The sequence below is a fragment of the Nicotiana tomentosiformis genome, chromosome 11, assembly GCF_000390325.3.
Source record: "Nicotiana tomentosiformis chromosome 11, ASM39032v3, whole genome shotgun sequence".
Classification (NCBI taxonomy): domain Eukaryota; kingdom Viridiplantae; phylum Streptophyta; class Magnoliopsida; order Solanales; family Solanaceae; genus Nicotiana; species Nicotiana tomentosiformis.
In genome coordinates, this window is record NC_090822.1 from 34,196,589 (window position 1) to 34,215,272 (window position 18,684).

The 18,684-nt window shown below is 37.6% G+C and overlaps 1 long non-coding RNA gene and 1 other non-coding gene across 2 annotated transcripts; both read left to right on the plus strand.

The window, feature by feature from the left end:
* The first annotated feature begins 6,418 nt into the window (after positions 1–6,418).
* LOC104091003 (uncharacterized) lies at positions 6,419–9,271 on the plus strand. The gene is made up of 2 exons (XR_685034.4): positions 6,419–6,853; positions 8,315–9,271. It is a non-coding gene; the product is annotated as an uncharacterized lncRNA (long non-coding RNA).
* A 6,493-nt stretch (positions 9,272–15,764) lies between these two features.
* LOC117275471 (small nucleolar RNA R71) lies at positions 15,765–15,871 on the plus strand. Its single transcript, XR_004505642.1, has one exon. It is a non-coding gene; the product is annotated as a small nucleolar RNA R71 (small nucleolar RNA).
* Positions 15,872–18,684: the final 2,813 nt, after the last annotated feature.

An 18,684-nucleotide genomic window follows, 5' to 3' on the forward strand; every position in this document is an offset into this window, starting at 1 on the left:
CATCCTAAGTATGTGAATGGGAAGGACCCCTTTTGGAAACCAGTTATAGAGCCAACAGAATCAGATAAGTTCCTTCCCACCTTTGTATGCATGTAGTAAGAGTCTTTCGATTTGTTGATTAGCTTCCCAGAGATCTGTTCGTACTTTGTGATTACTTCCATTACTTTCTGTAATGAGTATGGGTCCGCAGATGAAAAGATTATTATATCATCTACATAAGACAAGTGGTTTAGAGGATATGTCCATTTTGGCATTCCAAATCCAATGAAATTCCTGTCTGAGAACAACTTATTCAGTGATCTTGATAGGACCTCTGCTGATAGAATGAACAATGCAGGAGACAAAGGATCTCCTTGCTTCACTCCTCTACTAGATTTGAAAACCCTGATGTTTGCCCGTTGATTAGCACTAAATACCAATTGTTGATTAATAAGTTTCCTATCATATTGATGAAATGCTCAGCAAACCCCATTTTCCTCAAAACCTGTAGTAAATATTTCCAATTAACTCTGTCATATGTCTTTGCCATATCAAGCTTGATTACCATATTTGGTGGTTTCCCTCTCATCCTTATATGAGTGATGATTTCTTGTGTGAGCAGGATATTTTCAAAGATACTCCTTCCTTTCACAAAGACATATTGGTTTGGAGAAATTAAGGATGGTAATACCTTCTCCATTATGTCGTGTAATACCTTGGATATGACCTTGCTGATAAAATTACTAAGACTGATGGGTCTTAGATCTGAGAAGGTTTGTACTTGTAGTTTCTTAGGTAGCAACACCAGGGTAGTGTGTGTTATGGATTTTGGGAGTGAAGCCCCTCCATAAATAGCTTGAATCATCATAAATATGTCTGCTCCCACAATGTCCCAACACTTTTGGTAGAATAATCCAGTAAAACCATCAGGTCCACTTGCACTATCACCAGACAATGCAAAAATTGCTTTCTTTACTTCTTCTAGAGTAGGATATCTGCATAGCTCTAAGTTCTGATCAGTTGTCACCATTGAAGATACATTGTTAAGAAGTTCAAAGCATGTAGTATCACTTTCTTGTGTAAATTGGTTCTTGAAAAACTCTACAGCAGTAGTAGCCATAAGATCCTGGCTTTCAAGCCAATTCCCATCTTCATTCTGAATCCTTTTGAGTTTCAGTTTCTGCCGCTTTCCATTGACATTATTATGAAAACATCTTGTGTTTATATCACCTTCAGCAAACCAGTTCAATCCTGCCTCTTCAATGCTCAAGTATTTTTTCAGTTCAGCTTGTGCTTGTTGAAGGACAATCCTGTTTTGAATTGTTGATTCCTCCTCAAATAGAATCTCCTTAACTTTGACAATATCTTCCCTAATAGCAAGTTGTTTGAAGATATCCCCAAAAGTAAGTTTACTCCATTGTGAAAGTGTTGATTTTAGTCTCTTTAATTTCTGTTTGAACATCAAGAAAGGATCACCAATAAAATCAGTCACTTAGTTTTGCCTCACCACTTCTGTGAAAGTGTCATGAATAGCCCAGAAGTTAAGGAACTTAAAATGCTTAAAAAATTGCATAGTTTCCTGTCCACAACTCATCAACAACGATGCATGATCTGAGCTTATCCTTATCAGATGTTGAACTTCTAGATTTGGGAAGAGATTCTGGTAAGAAAGGTTAACAAATATCATGTCAAGCCGCTTGAAGATACATTGGTCATTTGGTCGACCATTCCACCAAGTGAAAGGGCTGCCAATATATCCAATGTCAAACAAACCATAGGAATTCACACAGAAGGCAAAGTCTTCGTATTCAGGGGGGTATACTGGAAGACCTCCTATCTTTTCATCTTCTTGTAAGACCACATTGAAATCACCTCCAACTATCCAATGCATATCCATATCAGCTGCTAAGTAATATAGATAGTCCCACAGTTCTAGTCTTTCAAGCGGTGAACATTTGGCGTGCACGAAGGTCATTATGATATGCTTTCCTAGGTCCTAATAGAAAACCTTTACAGTATCTTGTTGCTCAGTGTCCATAAGTAATTCCCACTCTATAGCTTCCTCAAAGAACATCCAAATTTTTCTATTGATATTTGACATAATAATTTCCATTCCTAGTCTCCTTCTGTAGATTTGGATGTGTCTGCAATTCTGGAAAGGTTTCATTAGTGCAACAATTGAAAACCTATGTTCTCTTTGCATATTGATCAATCTCTGAAAGGCCTGTTGTGTGTTCACAGACTTGGTGTTCCATATGAGATACTTTAACATCATTTGGTTTGTGAAACTGCCCTTCAAGGCAAGATCCTCTTTGGTTGCGTTTTTGGCATTTGGTTGATGATTTCAAAAAGAAAATTTGGGGGTGTTTGTCTAAGATTTTATAAAGCGAATTTTCGAGTTTTGAGCATCGATTCGGAATCAGATTTGAATGAAACTAGTATGGTTGGACTCATAATTGAATGGATTATCGGATTTTGTGAGCTTTATCGGGTTCCGAAGTACGGGCTCGAGTTTGACTTTTTAGTTGACTTTGGGCTTTTGATTAAAGATTCAACCTTTATCGGTTGGGTTTGTTCCTTTAGCATTATTTGATATTCTTGAGTTATTTTTGGCTAGTTTCGAGCCGTTTGGAAGTCGATACGCGCGTGATGGTGTTTCTAGAGTATTTATTGGCTTGCTCGATAATAGATTCGACTTGTTCAAGGTAAGTAACACTTCTAAACTTGTTGCTGAGGGTATAAATCCTTGAATATACGTGTTATGTGTTTGGTGTTGAGGTGACGCACATGCTAGGTGACGGGCATATGGGTATGCACCGTGTGAATTATGACTCGACTGATTCAGTGATACTCTGTAGTCACCCAATCTTGTTTTCATTCATGAAATTCCTATGTGCTAGAGTAATTGAGCTGCGATCCATGTTAGAAATTATGTTTAGGCTATATTCTTATTCTGTTGGGACCCACTGAGGTCATATCTGCTGTTGAGTTATTTGCTTAAATTGCAGTTACATACTCAGTCAAATTCATTAATTTGCATATCATATCTCAGTCGCTGTTATCATTTGTTGTCACAACATGTTATCATTGTTTGGGCTGCTTGGCATGAGATTTGTGAGCCCGAGAGACTGGAAATTAATGACTTAGTTGGGCTCGAGAGCCTTGTGGTGAGTGAGATATGTGGATCGGGTTGCATGCCGCAACAAGCCTTTTGGCTATATATGGATCGGGTTGCACGCCGCAACATGCCTTATGGATATATGTGTATCGGGTTGCACGCCGCAATAGGCCTTATGGCTATATGTGGATCGGGTTGTGTGCCGCTGCATATACCGTACAGTGCTGAGAGACTAAGTGTGCTGAGTGACTGAGTGCGATGAGTGGGAGGGTGAGATAATGATATTGAGTACTTCGAGAGTGCGAGTATATGAGTTCATCATTGTGATGCATTGGATTGATAGGTATATTTGACATACATGCATAGAGATGCATTTCCTCATGCTACACGGTATTGTGACATTTATGACTTCACATGCACATTGACATGTAGGCATAGAGATGTACTTTCCTCATGCAATCTGAGATTTTAATATTTTACCGGTTGTTGAAAGTTTTTTTGGGAAAAATTACGGTTTTCTGACATACTCATATTTTGATGATTTCGGTGAAAGATTTGGGTTTTATAGTTATACTTGAAAAACATGCCTATTTGTTTATAACTGTGGACGAGGTGAGCATCATATCCTTGAGTTACTTCTTGTACTATTTTTATTATGGTGTCATAAGTTGTTGTTGGCTATTGGTGTTGGACTCTGACCATTATCGAAGCTCGTCTCTACTTTCAACCTAAGGTTAGGTTTATTACTTATTGAGTACATGGGGTCGGTCGTACTAATACTACACTTTTGCACCTTGCGTGCAGATTTTGGATGGTGATGTTGCTGTGTATGGAGGGAGTTGGAATTGAAGATGTACCTACGTTCCGGTCATAACTGCCTCTTGTTCTTGGTAGCTTTAGAATTTATAATCTATTCACGTATATTTCAAACAGATGATGTATTTATTTCATATTAGTCTTGTAAACTCTAAATCTTAGAATCTCATGATTTGTACTACCAGTCCTTGGGATTTTTGTCTAAAAGTTCAGTTGTATTATCATTACTTCTCTTAGTAAATCTCATTTGAATTGGACTTTGTTAAACTGGCTTACCTAGCGGGTTGGATTAGGTGCCATCACGACTGTCGGATTTTGGGTCGTGACAGTAGAGGCCTTCGCGTTCGCGACTTAGGCATCATCTTTGTGTAGAGTGAAGGTTGGATAGGTTCGTCAGGCGTTTGGCCTTCGCGTTCGCGGGTGGGCAACCATGTTCGTGTAGGCAAATAGATGTTATGCATCGCATTTGCGGGAGCCCGACTGCATTCAAGAAGGGTAATTTTAGGCCAGTGTTGGGTTGTGCTTCGCGAATGCGAGGCTTGGACCGCGTTCGCAAAGTGTATTACTAGGCAGACCTTTAAGTTGTTATTTTCAGGACTTTGAGCTCATTTTAACATATTTTGAAAATGGGAGCTCGGATTGGAGCAATATTTGAAGCAATTTTTACCCACTTAGATTGGGTAGGTATTCTTAACTCAGATTGTATTGTTATTCATGATTATATCTTTGATTTGTCATTTGATTGGTGAATCTTAGGGAGAAAATTAGGGGTTTTGACAAAACTTATCTAAAGTAAAAAATAGAGAGTTGAACCCCGATTTGGAGTTAGTTTTAGATGAAACTTGTATTCAAATGGGTAGTCGAGATTTATGACTTTTGTCAGGTTCCGAGAAGTGGACCTAAGTTGACTTTTTTATATGTTAGAGATTGGAGCTCTAGTACTTTGGATCGATTCCTATAACTTTATTTGATGTTGTTGAGTTGTTTTTGGTTAGATATGGCCCGTTCGGAGGCTAATTCGAGAGGTAAAGGCTTTTTAGAGTGTTGATTTCGTTTCTTTAAGGTAAGTATCTTGTCTAACCTTGTGTGAGAGAATATCCCTTAGGATTTGGTCTTAATTGTTTATTCGTGTTATGTGAAAAAGCGACGGGCACACGAGGTGAGGAGCGTGTGCATGGGTGCTATGTGTGGCTTATGACTGAATTAGACCTTAGGCTATTAATAAGCTTTAATTTGAGGTTGTATTTTACATGAAACATACTTAATCACTTTATGGCTACGTCAATATGATGACTTAAATTATGTTAGCCCTAGTAATGCTTTATATGTTAAACACCCATCCGCATTTTACTATTTTTATTTTCTTGTACACCTTGTTGATAAATTATGAGCTTAGACCTCTGATGAAATTTTGGCATTACTTTTTTGTGATTATTGTGGCACATATGGACATGTTGAGAGGATTGATTAGATATTTTCACAAGGTCTTTGCCATGCAATTGTGATTATTGTTGTGCGCATCGGGAGAAAGAAGGGTGGCGTTTTCTTGGAGTGCCCACGTGGAGAAATAAGGATGGAGATATGCGCATGTGGTGAAATAAGGATGACATTTATTTTTATTTGCACATGCGACGAAATAAGTATGGCATTATTGATGATATTATATAATTATATGGGGGTGTTTCTCTTGATGTTGTTTATATGTTAAAATAGGGTTGATATTTTGATCATATGCATGTTTCTTAAAACACCATCTCTGCATTTTAATGAGTTTTTAGTTGAATTTGACATGCTATCATATGCCCCCACTTATATTTGATGATTTTTCACAAAGGTTGACTCTTCTACATTGAGTTATAATCATGTGTTCTAATGAGATTGTTGATATTATTTTCCATTATATATTATGTTACAAGTATTGAATAGGTTATTTGACTAGTGAGTATCATATGACTAGAACATCGTCACTACTTCATCGAAGTTGGTATTGATACTTACTGTGTACCGAATGTGGTGTACTCATACTACACTTTTGTATATTATTTAACAGATCCAGGTGTTGGAGGCAACGAATCTTGAGAGTGAGAGCTTGCATCGGTCGTGAGGATTCAAGATAGAGCTGCATGTTGTCGCAGTCCCTTGGATTCTCATCCTTTATATTGATACTGTTAATTTTACATTCGAACAGTGTTATATTTTGAATATTCTGTATGTATTCAGTTAGAGCTTATGACTCTGTACTACCTAGTTCTGGGAAGATGTATTGAGTATTGCCTCTTTGCCTTATGTTAACTCTATTTTCTCTTTTATATTAAATCCTGCCTTATTATATCACATTTTGTTGATTTAATATTGATAAGTGATACATTTACCTAGTCTTAGAGATTAAGTGCCATCACGACCCCTGTAGTAGAATTTGGGTCGTGACAAGGAAATAAAGAATCTTCAGTGGGAGAAAATTTTGGCTAAAATCTATTCTTGATGGAAAAGAAATCTCATTCGATATTCGCATCAAAAAATAAAGTGACATGATTTGTGATTAAGATGATGCGTGCAACTTTTATTCATTGTTCGGGGCATGTGGCGAGCTTCAAATTTTTGTGCCATTGATATTAGTTTCCAAGATTATGATGTCTGACTCTGCAATTGACATGTTTTCCAAGTTCGATGGATTTGAAAATTCAGTTCCCCACCTTTATATACGTGAAATGCCTTTCTTTCCTCACTTTTCAATTATTTTAAGAAAATCCTCTGCTATTTTCACAACCTTCATTGAATCCTTCATCGATCCTATAGTCTTTTTTCTCCTCTATTATAGATTCTCAAGAACTCTCACTCTATTGAGTCATGTGAGTATCATCAAAGAACCTTTAGAAGTCACATCCTCATTATCCATTGAGAAAAGTGGAAAAAACTCAGAATCCTTCGAAACGCAAAAAGGTAAAGCATGAGACTAAACCCTCTGTTTTGGACATTCTACCAAAACAGTAGGACTTTGAAGTGGATGGAAGGTCATGAAACAAAATAGCGATGCAGTCTTGGAACTGGAATTCTTACGTGGAAAACTTTGATTCCTTATTCGATTGGATCACATTCCTCTCGTCCAAAAGGAATTCCACTAGGGTGATCACATTAACATCCAAGTATCTTTAGAGAATGAGCGGATTATCAGCCACCAGGATGGTTTTTCCTTTGTGTACATTTATCCATTCACCCTTGGATTTGTTCCCCCAATCGACCCTGCAATTTTGGACTTTTATTGACATTTCGACATTTGCTTAGCTTAAGTCGGCCAAAGTGTTTTGAGATTAGTGACGTGTCTTTGTTTTTTTTTATCAAATTTAGCTAAGGTTGACTTTACCCTTTGGTGTCTTCGACATTTACTCCCTAGTGCTTTTTTGGGGTAGTGTTGTTATTGTTGTCAATCGAGGTGAATAAGCTCTCGTGAATATAGAGGATGATTATGATAGAGGATGGTATGATCAATTTGTTGTCATCCCTATCCGAGAGCTGGTTCATTCTGAGGATCATCATTTTCCGAAAATCTTATCTTCTTTTCCTCGAGAGGTCCTGGAGGCATATTTCTAAAATTATTTGATGGAGGACTAAGAATCATGATAAATCTTCATACCAATTGTCTTTCTAATTTGATGCTTCATAACTTATACTTCTTTCTCCATTGTAAGCATTACACCAAGGAAAACTCTTTCTTGAGTTATGATTAATCTCCCTAACACCATTGATTCTACTCAAGAAAGAGTCCAACAACTATCCGCACTAAAGAGGAAGAAAAGTTCATCAAAATCTATTTTGGCAAATGATTTTACTGGTCTTCTAAGGGAAAGAACTAGGTTTAATTTCAATTAGGAGTCCGAGAACATTTAGTGAAGCCCCCGAATTAATTCGTGGTCTACTCCTCTTCAAAATACTAATCCCATCTTGATTGATATCGACGAAATATAGTTCTTGGTGGAAAGGCCTAAAGAGCCAATAGGAGATACAACTTCCACTATGATCCTAGGAAATGTAACTACATGGGTTGGTCTTGATGGGCTATTCCATTTTGGAAGTTCTCATCCTAATATTATACCCTCAACGGACCTTTCGATCCCATAACGTTCCCAAATTGAGCCTTCAACAATCGCTGATAAAACACCGAGTTATAATCGAGGTGCCTAAAGGGGTGGTTCTTCTAGAGTATTTAGATGAGAAGTCTATGCGGTTAAAGAATTTAGTTGACCTTTTGGAAAAGAATAGAGCGGATAATCATTCTGACGTTAGCCTTATGAATGATGTGCTAAATTGTAAACTTCGAGTATGCTTTTGAATTTCCACTTTTTACTCTTTTTGCAATCTCTTTTTATTTTTTAATATCAAGCACTGCATTGTGTTTTGGTGAAGGCAAATTTAGTTTCAATCCAAATCATGGAGAGGTTCTTACTATAAGGCTTGGGAGTCCAGATTGGGGAAGGTATTTTTTGAAGAGGCTTTTGAAATTCAAGCCAAGTAGGCTATGGAAGAGTTGAATATGGTGAACGTCAAGACGAAGGAACAAAATGACAAGCATGTTGAGAGAATTGGGTGTCTCAAGGCATTGCTCGCGCAGAAGGAAGCATATTCGATTTAACTGGCTGATGAATATGCTAAGTTCACAAATGAGCTTAATGGGGCAAGAGAGCAAGGGAGACTTCTAGAGCAAGCCCTTGGATCTTGAAAAGTAACTACCGAATCTTTCAAGCTTGAGGAGGAAAAGCTACGAACTGAAAGAGACAATGATATCTCGACTTATAATAGTTTGAAACATCAATCGGAGCTTGCTCAAAATGTCATTTTTCTAGATTTTAAGCTGTCAGTATTAGAAGTTGTTTGTGCGAGAATTCCTAATCTGGAGAGGGTGGTCGAGAAAATAAGACAAGCAGTGGAAATAGCCCGATAGGCTATGAACTCATCCTTTACAAAAGAAGATTATACGGAAGGATGGATGCTTCCAGACCTTCAGGATGAGGCTACTGGCAGGGACATACCGAGCTGCATCCTAACTTTTCGGTTCCTCAAGCTAATTCTTCTTCCTCTTCTCTACCATCTTCTAACTTGAATCCTCAAGATACTCAGTATTCTTCTCTTTCATCCAAAGATTAGTGAAGTGGAGTGACCAACAACCAGTGTTTGAATATTTTGGAAGTTTTTCTTTTTCTTTAGTACCAGTCATGGAGTCATCGGAACACCTCTTTTGCAGGTTTTAAGCTTGTATCAGTGATAAAGTTTCTATTTCTGCATTCGTTCATACTTAGAAATATTTTTCGCTTCGATTTTGATGTCTTGCTAGTGCATTTTACAATTCAGTTTCATTGACTTGAATATGCTTCAACGATTTTGATACGATGACTACGAGCAACTAATTTTTTTTAGTCTCTGGATAATGAATAAAAGAAGACATACTTGTAACAGAATGATCCTGCACTTCTCAAAATTCGGTGTGGTGGGCAAAGATATTTTTGAGCACTCTTGAAAATTTTGGATACTTTATTTTGGAGGAGCAGTTTTTCATCCCCGGATGGATGGTTTCAAAAAATAAATACGATTCTTATCTATCCCGGAATTCTAAGACTTTGAGTATTACAGTATCGTTTGAATCTTATGCTATATGTTACCTTTTATGTATGTCGCGTATTTCATCTATATGGATAATATTTTCACTTTTGAGTTTGTCCCGAGAAGTATTCGGGAAGTGGAAGAGTATCATGAGGAAAATGTATTGTGTCTAACATCATGATTTTGAATCAGAAATGTCAAAAAAGTACTTTCTATTTAATGCTCGAGATGCATAGCTGGATCTGATTGTGTCACTAGCGGTTACCAACACACTAATGATTTGTTTCCTATAAAGGTGTAATTCTTGCCATTTTCATCTTCTCCCTTACTTTTTCTATATTCCTACAATTTCTTTCTAGCGTTGCAAGTGATTTCGGCCCCTTTATTTTGAATTTTTTTGAAACCGTCACTTACTTCTTAACCTCCATCAATGCATTATCAGAGCCGCAATTCATCAGACGAATGCCCTTTCACCACCTCTGCTTATGGCACTACATGAGGTTCTCATGTCGTTATTACCACTGCCGCTAAGGCAGTAGCAGCTCAGAACACTTTGTCATTGGAGAAAAAGAGGAGGGCAACTAGAACCTCTGTTGTCGGGTCCTCCAAGAAAATTGATCTTGCAACTTTGCGGGCACGAACGGTCTATGGTATTGTTCCAAATGAGTTATATAAAAAGAGTAACTTCAAGGTTAGGGAAAACAATCAAGAAATAGCTTGGATAACAGAACACACCCGAGATTGGATACCCATCTCTGATTACTTGGGATCGTCTTCCTTAAGTTCGGCTCGACTGCGGTTGGACTAACAACAAAAGCCTTATCCTTTTTTGTCTCTAAGAGAACAAAAGGCTTACTAGTCACCATCCTGATCACTCTTTCATCTACACCTACCCCTTCATTATCGGGTTTTATCTTTCAGTGGATGTGATTATCATCGAGATGTGCCAAAAGTATAATATTTTCCTTGCCTAGATAGGTCCCCAAATATGGAGGTTAGTCGTGTTCCTCCACTAACTTGATTCAAGGTCAGTTTTCCTTTCACTTTCCAACATCTCAGCCACCTTTATTCCCCTAAGATTGTGGGGGTGTATACAACATGGCTTCTTAGGGTTCTATGGCTCTGATCACCAATTGTGGTGATGATTACAATTAGAGATGGTTTAGAGATATTTAGTGGTGAAAATATAATTTCTCGTTCCATTCGAGAAAGTTTTATTTTCAAAGAAATGGAATTTCAATTATAAGTGTCCCCTTTTATTTTTTACCTGTATTCGCTTGATTTGGTAATTTTATTGAATTCATTATCTTCGAGAACTGCAGCTATCCCGGTGGAAATTGACGGATTCCCTAACATTGAGGATTGGGTCTCCTAGATTTTGAGCACATCTTCAACTGCTTCGAGGATGTAGAAAAACATTTCCATCGAGCCAGGTATCTTATGGGCTAAATATCTCTAAACCCTAAAAGATATCCCCGGCAATGGCGCCAAAATTTGACGAGCTAAAAACACACACTTAAATTATGAGCGCTAATCAAATATAGTATAGTATAATATCGTATCCATAAGGATTGGATTTAAATAGTATTCTCGTAGTTTCTAGCTTGATTGCTATCCAATATGATCAACAATTGAGATTTATATGATTTCTAACTAAAATTAACTAAGAATCTAAAGCTATTGACTAATGACAATCGAAACATGGAATAAGCAAATAAAGTTATCAGTGGGAGAAAATAGGGGTTGATAGGATAGGTGCAAGATCATTTTTTGGGATCTAACTCTAGATAATTCACTTCTAATGTTCAAGTGAGTCTCTCGAATTCACTCAATTATTAGTTCAAACATTCAGTAAAATCTTCTCTCTCGATTACATCTTAACCTTACGAGATGAACCAATTTAAACACGTGAAGATATGCAAGAATGCGCAGTGAATTCGTTTTTAGGAAAATCTCTTTCGATTATTCTCCTAACTAGGTTTAATCAATAATTAAACTAGCCTCTTTCGATTACTAAGAAGAATTAAAGAACTCACCCAACAATATAATGCAAAGATATCACAAGTTATGCCTCTCTCGATTATATGAACAAGTGAATATAGATGTAACGATTAAATCATCCAAAAATGCTTCAATACATAAAACTAGAGTTATAATCCACAAACAATCATCAATACACTAAATCCAATCATCAATACTCCATAGATATGGATTAATTTATCACAAATATAATTAAAAGATAGAAAAATATAAATTCAATCCAAACTCGTATCTTGAGTGAGGAAGGAATGATGAAATCATTGTGCCCGTGTTCTTCAAACTCCTCCTTAGGTCGAATATGTGTCAAAAATCCAGAAAATAATATTTTTCTATGTATTTACTAAGTAGGGCCGGGCCCAGACGAAATCACCTTTTTCTAGCCGAAATAAGATATTTACTCTGTAAACATTGCATAGGCGCGCCGCATGGGGCGACGCACTATGCGGAGCATTGGTGGGGAAATCCAAAGAGCTCAACATTTGTCAGGCAGCAGATTTTGTACAGCTGTGGCGTCTCACGCACCGCGGCAAGACATTTTTCTCAGAGTACGGATTGAATCTTGCTTTTTGACGTCCAAACTTGGTCCTCGACCCCCGAACATAATCCCGCCTTAATCCCTTGGGCTTTTAATCAGACTTCAAAGCTCCAAATAGCTCGAATTAGCTCCATAACATCTATATCACTCGGAATCACTCCTACAAGTCATAAAACACACAATAAGTGCAAAACACTATCAATTAAAGCTCAAAACAAATAAAGTACAGTAAATTAGAGTGCAATAAGCGACTAAAATACAAGATTATAGCCTACCATCAACACCCCACACTTAAACCATTGCTCGTCCTCGAGCAATCAAACTACACTTCACATAGACACGACCTTTTTAAACAACTCTCATAACCCATTACACCAAGAATATTTAAAACAGATTAAGTACAATACAGTAACATCCTAATCTCAAGAATTGACTCAAAAGCACCATGCATTATTTATAACCCGCTCACTTAATCTAACATAGAGGTCAACGACATTACCTTTCCTTCATGAATCAAGTGCCCTCGCACAACAATAGAGAGTAGTTCCGTACACAATAAAATTTAAGAACAATTAGGAACTCAAGATAGAAAGAATTCACTCACTTTCAGAAACAACATTCATATGCCACAAAAGACGCGCCATAGGCTTGCTCGTAGTGTACTACTCTACTAATTGAGCTCATTCAGTCAAGGATCAAATAGGACTTTATATGATTGTAATGTACGATGCGGGAAGGGTAGGATACATTTGGATATAAGAGTGACTACACCTCCCTAAGCACTTTAATACATATATTCCATTGTTCAAAACCCCACACTTATGTCAAATTAAAAATCCACCTTCACATCAATATACATTAACTCCATACTTATTTAAGCATAATTACATCAAGAGTCACCACTATCAAAGAGTATTTTTCATAATTATACACTTATTTTTTCTTTGTTTTTCAATTCAAGTAGCTCTTTTTTTAAAAAAACAGTGCACCTTTCTCCTTAGTTCAATAGTTCCACTCAAAAGCCAAACCAACCACCCCACACTTCACTTTTACAAAGTTCATAACAAATTCAAGTGCTCACGATAGGTATAAGGCTTAAATAGAAGGTCAATCTAAACAAATGGGTAGGGCTTGTAATGTGGTTGCCAAAGAAACAGGATTACAGGCTCAAAGGGGTTAACTACAATACATAACAATTAGGTGGGTAAAATCATATATCTGGCTCAACAAAAAAATGCATATATCACTTTCAAGACTGAACAAAACTACTATTTTGATTTGCAAACAAACGGGGCAAGTTTTAGATATCAAATGCAATGCACAAAATAACCCAAAACCTCACACACACATGGCACATAACTCACTCAAGATTGGATTATCAAGACACTCTAGTCAAAGCAGTTAAGCAAAGTTTAGATCATTCACTTTAAGGTACTTATACAAGCGTCAAAAACTGAGCCTAAGTGTCATACTAAAGCACTCATTATTCTCAATGTATAATAGAGTTAAGAAATATTGCCTTCAATTCCAATCATAGCACAATGTTTCCTACTCCATATAAAAATAAAAACTAACTACACCCGGTTCAAACAAAACCCTTGAAAAAGAACCGCGACACAAAGAAAAATTAAGGGGGAATTATAACACTATCTAACAAAAGAAAATCTTTTTGCCTTTTTCTTTCGACTTTAATCCCTCAAGAAACCGATCGAATGATATCTATCATCGGGCAAAATTGAATTTTTTTCAATTTTTATGGTTTTTTCAATATTTTCTATCCCTAGCTACTAAAACAACAAAAACTAAAACTAATATACATACATACATACAACATATCCCGCACCCCACATTTTAAGTTGTTGCATGTCCCCATGACACACAATTAAAAAACATAAGGTAAAGGAAACTTTCCTGAACATCTAGTCAGGGTCTGAGTCGAAGTCGAGCTCCATTCCTTGCTTTTGAACTAATGCGCACATCCATACAGACAGCTTCTTATCAGCCTTCTTGTGGTACACACCACACTTATCTTTCTCACTCTTCGCAGCCTTCTCTTTTGAGCCCTTCACTTTTCACTCAACACTCACAGCTGATTTTTCCTTTTGTGCCCCCTTTTCTACATCCATCTTGAAAGTCACAGTCTTCTCAGCCACTCTAAGCATGAGTTTTCTCTCGTGTATATCGAATATTGCTCTACCCATTGCTAAGAATGGTCTTCCTAGGATAAGGGGGACCTCCTTATTTTTCTCCATTTTCAGCACTATAAAATCCATAAGAAATACGAACTTATCCACCCGAACTAACACATCTTCCACTAACCCCTCAAGTATTAAAGTCATTTGGTCTGCCAGCTATAACGATATTGTTGCAGACCTTATCTCTCCAATCTCCATCTCTAATTTCCTGTAAATAGATAGAGGCATTAAATTAATTGAGGCACCAGAATCACATAATGATTTATCAAAATGGATAGTTCCTACAGAGCAAGGTATAGTAAAACTCCCTAGATCTCCACATTTTTGTGGGAGTTTATTTTGTAAGATCGCACTACAATGCTATGTGAGCTTGACCACTGAGGTCTCTTTTATCTTCCTCTTCTCTGTCAGGATTTCCTTCAAGAATATTGCATAAGCAGGCATTTGTGAGAGCACTTCTGTGAATGGTAAGTTTACATGAACCTGGTTTACCACATCCAAAAATCTCCCAAACTGCTTGTCCATCTTTTCTCTATATAGATTTTGGGGGAAAGGTGAAGTAGGCATATGCTTTCTCCCATCATGTTCCTCCCTTCTCGAAGTTTCTCCCTTCTTCTTTTTCTCAGCTTTTATCAGTCCCTTCTTCTTTTTATCAATATCACTTTTCAGCTGCTCCCCACATTTTTTTCAAGTATCATATCTTTTTGGATTGGGGTGAGATCTTTCAACACTTGCCCATTTCTCAGAATTACAACATTCACTGTTTCGTTGGGATTTCTCTCAGTATCATCATGGAGAGTTCCTAGATTCCTCTCATATAATATTGTTGCAATCTGTCCCACTCGTCTCTCTAGGTTTCGAAAAGATGTGCCCAACTCTTTGATAGCTGCTCCATGGGCGTCCAGCCTCTCATCTGTTTTGATAATGAAGGCATTCATTAGATCCTCTAGACCAGGATGAACGGGATGTTGAGGCTGAAATTGCTGCCTCTGCTGATTTTGGTATGCTGGAGCTCCTTGTCCCTGGGGTCTAGAGTTATTTTGTTGCCATGCATTTGCGGTACCCCCAGGTGAACTCCATGAAAAACCGGGGTGCATCTAACCCATTGCATTGAACTTATAGTTTCCCATAGCATTCACTTCCTTAATTGAGGCTTGACACTCATGAGTAGGGTGTCCTCTTCCACATATATCACAAGCTGCATGAGGCTTGTATCGAGGCTGAGGTCAGCTTCCATATTTCTTTGGCCATAACATTAAGTTGTAACTGAACAGAAGTAGTAGCATCAACTTGGTGGACACCAGTTGATCTTTTTCTTTCAGCTCTCCCAGAGGGCCACTGATTTGCATCTTCAGATAACTCATCAAGAATTGTAACTAGGTTCTCTGGAGTCTTCTTCATCAATGGGCCTCCAGCTGCATTACTCAATGTTCTACGTGAGGTCGGTGTCAATCCATCCCAAAAGTCCTGGAGTTGCATCCAGAGTTCAATTCCGCTATGTTGATACTTTCTAACTATCTCCTTAAACCTCTCCCATGCTTCAAAAATAGTTTCAGTATCTTTCTGGCAGAATTCATGGATTTCTCTTATAAACCTGCCCATTTTAGTTAAGGAGAAATATTTATCAATTAAATTTTTGGTGATCTCCTCCCATGTTCTAATTGATCCCGTGGGCAAGTTTCGAAGCCACTATTTTGCATCATCTTTGAGTGTGAAAGGGAATTACCTTAAGTACATTGCATCTTGTGACACACCATTATATTGAAAGGTGTTCATAATCTCCTTGAAGTCCATTAGATGTGTATTTGGATCTTCGTTTTGCTTCCCTCTGAAGACACAACAATTCTGAAGGGTTTGAAACAACCCTTGCTTCAACTCAAAATTGTTAGCTGCAATTGGAGGTGGTCTCACACTTGATAATCCTTGATTGTAAACCGGTCTAGCATAATCTCCAAGTGGTCTCCCAGGCATGGGAGCTATATTTCCGATCTGGTCTGCACCCAAAGGTTGATTTTGAGCAATTCTCCGACCCCTCTCTTCTTCATATATAATCTGTGCATCTCTAATAGCTGTTTCATCAGCATCCCGTGCAGCTTTTTCTTGTTGGGCTACCTCTCTTGCAGCCAAATCTACATTATCCACACATTTCCAGCCATAAGTTCTTTGGTTGAGGATCGCCTAACCATTTCTGATGTCTCAGTGAGATTTCTTTTCTTCCTTATCTGTCGCAGTTGTTTTTCAATTTCTGGTTCGTATGGTAGCACTTCTTTCGCAGCGGCTCGAATCATGCACCAATCTAATCCTGTAACCTACGCACAATCAACACCACCAAACGTAAAAAGAAATAATAAAATAAAATTAAAAAAATCCTGAATTAGCACTACAAACTATTTCAAACATTGTTGATTGCCAATCCCCCGCAATGGCGCTAATATTTGATGAGCTCGAAACACACACTTAAATTATGCGTGCTAGTCAAATATAGTATACTATAATATCGTATCCACATGGATTGGATTTAAACAATGTTCTCATAATTTCTAGTTTGGTTGCTATCCAAGATAATCAATAATTGAGATCCTATGATTTCTAACTACAATTAACTAAGAAGCTAAAGCTATTGATTAATGACAGTCGCAACAAAGGTAAGCAAGGAAGTTATCAATGGGAGAAAATAGAGGTTGATAGGATAGGTGCAAGATAATTGTTTGGGATCTAACTCTAGGTAATTCACTTCTAATGTTCAAGTGAGTCTCTCGAATTCACTCAATTATTAGTTCAAAGGTTCAGTAAAGACTCCTCTCTCGATTAAGTCTTAACCTTATGAAATGAACCAATTTAAGCACGTGAAGATATAGAAGAATGCGTAGTGAATTGGTCTTTATTAAAACCTCTTTCGATTATTCTCCTAACTAGGTTTAATCAATAATTCAACTAGCCTCTTTCGATAGCTAAGAAGAATTAAAGAACTCAACCAACAATATAATGCAAAGATATCACAAGTTATGCCTCTCTCGATTACATGAACAAGTGAATATAAATGCAATAATTAAATCATCCAAAAATGCTTCAATACATAAAACTAGAGTTATAATCCACAAACAATCATCAATACATCAAATCCATCAAACCCTAAAAGGAACTACTCCATAGATATGGATTAATTCATCACAAATATAATTAAAAGATAGGATAATATAAATGCAATCCAAACTCGTGTCTTGAGTGAGGAAGGAATGATGAAAGCGTTTTGCTCGTGTTCTTCCAACTCCTCCTTAGCCTCTCGTGTTCTTCCAACTCCTCCTTAGCCTCCTTAGGTCGAATATGTTTCAAAAGTCCAGAAAATAACATTTTTTCATGTATTTATACCAAGTAGGGTCGGGCCGAGATGAAATCACTTTTTTCTAGCCGAAATAGGATATTTACTCTGTAAAAATTGCACAAGCGTGCTGCATGAGGCAACGCGCCATGCGAGTCATTAGTGGGGAAATCCAGAGAGCTCAACATCTATTAGGTAGCAGATTTTGTACAGTCGCATTGCCCCACACGGCGCGGCAAGCTAGTTTTCTCAGAGTACGGATTGAATCTTGCTTTTTGACATACAGACTTGGTCCTCGACCCCCTAATATGATCCCGTCTTAATCCCCTGGGCTTTTACTCAGACTTCAAAGCCCCAAATAGTTCTAATTAGCTCCATAACATCTACATCACTCGGAATAACTCCTACAAGGTATAAAATACACAATAAGTGCAAAACACTATTAATTAAAACTCAAAACGAATAAAATGCAGTAAATGAGAGTGCAATAACCGACTAAAATATGAGATTATAGCCTACTATCAATATCATGGTAATATACGTGTTCAAGTAAAACGTTTCTTTTTCGTAGGTTTCATATCTTAACTTAGCTGATTTTTTAAAATATTATATAGGCATAGGTGAGAAGGCGACCATCCGGCCCCGAGTCTAACATTCAATCAGTCTTCCAGCTTCCGGGTCAGCCGTCTCTCAAAGACTTCAAGAGCTACTTGCTGGTACAACAACAAAGGGGTGCAACCAATGCTGCTCATGTGGTGTAGTCTTCTTCTGGATCCTCTAAGAGGAAGAGAGTAGCTGAAAAGAGAGTTAAACAACTTGGGGCTGATGGTATCAGTGCCCAAGCCAATCCTCATGCCGTTTAAGGTGGCCCAGTAGACGAATTCGAGCGCCACGACATTGTTGTTATAGTTGACTCTGAAGAAGAAGAAGGTCTCTAGAACACTGCTTCCTTCGGGAAAATGCCATATAGTTAATTTCAAAAGGGAGAATTCCACTTATCTGGATGACGACATCTCAGGGAAAGACCATATACCTTCCCCGGGAACCAGAGGTACCATCCAATCAAATCCTCCCACTCGGGAGGGAGTTC